General features: G+C 38.8%; 1 pseudogene; it reads left to right on the top strand.

The window, feature by feature from the left end:
* The first annotated feature begins 207 nt into the window (after window positions 1-207).
* LOC124082166 (cysteine-rich PDZ-binding protein-like) lies at window positions 208-659 on the top strand (annotated as a pseudogene).
* The last annotated feature ends 3,199 nt before the right edge of the window (window positions 660-3,858 follow it).

Here is a 3,858-nt window from a genome sequence, read left to right on the forward strand (position 1 = left end):
AGAGATGGTTGTGTTCCTCTACCTGTAAAGCCCTCAGCAATATGGTGATTACCCCTTTTCCTTGTCCTTCAGGGCCAGAGGTAATGCCCTTAGGTATAAAAATGTTATCATTTTTCTTAATGTTACCATTTTATTAAACTCCTTGGTAGTGTTGATGTTTTTTGAGTTGCTGCTGCTTCTGTGTCTGAGGGAACCGTAGATGGAAGGATGGTGTGCGAAAAATGTGAAAAGAAACTTGGTACTGTTATCACTCCAGATATATGGAAGATGATGCAAGGAATACCACAGAAAGTGGTGGAAGAAAGCTGAATGAAAATAAAGCTTTGACTTCAAAAAAAGCAAGATTTGATCCATATGGAAAGAATAAATTCTCCACTTGCAGAATTTGTAAAAGTTCTGCGCACCAACCAGGTTCCCATTACTGCCAGGGCTGTGCCTAAAGAAAGGTCATCTGTGAAATGTGTGGAAAAAAGGTTTTGGATACCAAAAATTACAAGCAAACATCTGTGTAGATGTATTGATGAAGTTACTAGCTTTTTGTGATTTTTCTTTCTGCTTTGAATTTTCAAGGCATAAATAGATGTTCAACTTAAAAAATAACCTATTTCAGGACAAATGATTAAGTTTTAGCCAGGAAAGTTGATCAGTATTCATTCTTTTGCTCTCAAAAAGTTCTAAACAGCAACAATGTAACTAATATTTTCCTTTAAGTGGTTATTTTTCTTATGAGCATATTTTGAGCTAAAGTGGCAAATTAAATGAAAAGGTATTTCTGAGTTCTGTATGCACTTTTAAACTTAACATTGTTTTATCTTATCCCCTCCATCTATTTTTATTTATAGATATTGCAAAAGTGAGGAGATTATTGATACTTTGCCTTGAACTTGGCATCCAGAATGAGAATTCTTACCTCATTCCCTTACTGGTGGCATAGTTCTTAAGAGTAAGCAGTCCCTTAATGAATTGAAGTTTCAGAGGATATTTAAATGTTTGAGGTCATTATTGCTGAATGGTTTCTTAGTAATTAATTCAGACCCAAATCAAAGACAAGTTGGATTTGTGATTTTTTAAAAAAATTTGTTTTTGAAGTCAAAGTGCCAATTCCTTTCATAAGTGAACAAAAATATAAGGAGTACCTGTGTGTCCATATGAATACACTGGTTTTAAGAAAAAACATATTACACATATTAATTGCTTGAATTCAAATTGATGTGAAAGCTGTGAGAATGGTGTTCATCCATGTTGATGTGTTTTGAAAATGAATCCTCCCTCCTTTGCAAAAGCTCTTTGAGGCAGATAACAAACTTTCTTTTTTTAACCTCCTTCCCACCCCTCAAAGAAATAAATAGAACAAAGCAAAAAACAAACAAACAAACAACTCCTTAAGTACCCTTCCTGTTAGTTAGCTTTCCCTTATTCTAACAAAATACGTAAGATATTCAACTTAAAAAGAGGAAAAGGTTATTTCGGATCACAGTTTTAAAAATTTCAGTTTATAGTTGCTTGGCCCTGTTGCCTTGAGCCTTGGTGGCATAGTACATCATGACAGGAGCAAGTGGCAGAGGAGAAAGACAAAGACGGAAGGAGAGAGAGGGAGAAAAGAGGAAAGAGAGATAAAGGGGTCAGCATTCCCATATCTCCTTCAAGAGCCTGCCCCCAGTGACCTGACTTCCTCCCTCCAGACCTCTTAAAGGTCATGCTACCTCCCAAGAGCACCACAAACTGGGAACCATGACTTCCACATGGGCCTTTGAAGGACATTGAAGATGTAAACTACAGCACATCCTGAACTCTGTCTGGTCCCTTGGCCATAGTTACAGGGTGGATGAAGTAAGTGAGATAGAGAAGATCTAGCTCTCACCACCTCCAAGAAGGGCATCGGGGCACAGTCTCCTTACAATGGGAAAGGCAAGGGGCATCAGCAGCATGGTCTTGTGTAGTAAGGTCAACACAGCATATTGAACCTGCTGAGGACGTTTGTTGTAGCAACCACATATTTGCAAACAAATATTTGAATTTGCAATCATTATCATGATGTGTTGAGTCCTGAAAAAGGGTTGTTATCCCAAATTCTCAGGAAAAGAAACTGCCAATTTGGAAACTTAATGACACCCTACGGGCCACCTACAGTGAAGCATGCGTTCAGTGTTTACAGCTGTGGTAAGCAGAATTTCTGAAATGAGCTCCAAAGATGTCCCTCTCTACTTCCTAGAACCTGTTAGTATGAGGAAAGATCCTGCCTTGCTTGTCTCATGCTCTGAGGCACAGCTGTTTCTTTCCTATAAGGAGACCTTCCTGGATTGTGTGGGCAGGTGTTCCCAGGACCCTGAGAAGCAGCAAGCTTTGTGTGGCAGCTGGAAGAAGAGATCAGAGAGATTTCAAACACAAGGGTTCTTCGGTGCACCACTGCTGGATACAGTAAGCTGAGAAATTTGTTATTTCATCGCATCTATTTGACAGATCTGGTGACCAGCAAATCTATACAAAGAGGTTTAGGGTAAATTGGGGTATGGAAGCTATTCTTTTTACAGGAAGCTGCTTGAAGGAAACAATGGCTGCTGTTTTGGATTAGGGATTCTCTGCTGTGAAAGGCATGACGCCATTTGTGGTACCTATGGCCACCACGATCCCTATTGGAGCTATGTCATGGTGCCATGCCACTCGGCAGCAGTGCTGTAGTTACTCTTTGTAGGATTTGTCCTTATCTCAGGACTTCCTGTTTTTATTTAAAATGATTCCATCAGTGTTTGCCAGAGCAGCCCACAGACCATGGGCTGAAAGGTCCCAGGGCTTGACCATTGCCAAGTCTGTGAAATAGAAGATGTAGGTTAAGCCTAAAACCACATTTTCACAAACTCTCATGAGTGAAAGTTATGTACCTGAGTTATGAAAGCAACTTGCCTAGAAATATTCCACTGAGGAAGTCTTAGGGAGTATTCTGTGTTGGTACAATCTGTAGCACCACACCTTTGTTCACTAGCTGAACTGAGTGGGAGTCACACTCTTAGAAATGGTAGCTTTTCTTGAATTCTGAATTGGATAGACACTAGTCTCCCTGTGAGTTCTGGTGTCAGATGAGCTCTGAGCTACTTTAACCAGCTAATTAAAGTTCCTTTACCTCATGTAGGATGAGCCAGTTCATCTCCATATTGGAAGAGTCTAAACTAAACCTCAGTCAATTGTCTTATACTGGTGAAAATGTAGAGTGAGGGATTCGTGTCAGTGTACAAAGTAACTCAGAAGTGCATGGTCTATAGACAGAGGGTGGGTGGTTAGGTTAGAATCTGGAACTTAAAATTTTTAACTTCTTTGGATCAATAGCAATTTGTGCATGTGGCCTATTTTGACAATCTGTGTTTGAAATGCATTTGCTCCTTTTGAATCACTTATTCAAATTCCTGTGCGTTGGTTGATGGATGGAAGGTCTTTTAAAGACAATATAATTTAAAAAATGGCCTACACACACACATGGAGACCTCGGACTGCATGGACCGTGCATTTGAGGAATTGAAAAATTACAATAAAAATAAACAGAAGTATAACTTTATTGACTATGTGAATGAGGACTGAAGCAAAGTTATTTGCATACTCAGTGAAAGAACATTTGATCTATTCACTGTGAGAAGGAATCTTTGCCAAGTAGCAGCCATGCATCAAGGACAACTGCAAAACAGAAATGAGCCACAGCATGGTTTGAGCTACTCAAAGCAATTTGTAGTAATAAAGTGTTTTCTTTCCTTTAAAAAAAAGTGATGAAAGCTATGTCACCTCTGGAATACTAATCTCTCCCAATTTTCTTAACTACTAATTGAAAGAAAAGCTTTTTCTTTTGAAAATTTTCCTTTTTTTAAAAAAATT

Source organism: Marmota monax, unplaced genomic scaffold, assembly GCF_021218885.2.
Source record: "Marmota monax isolate L192 unplaced genomic scaffold, Marmota_monax_Labrador192_F-V1.1 WCK01_AAM20220418_F8-fsc00044, whole genome shotgun sequence".
Classification (NCBI taxonomy): domain Eukaryota; kingdom Metazoa; phylum Chordata; class Mammalia; order Rodentia; family Sciuridae; genus Marmota; species Marmota monax.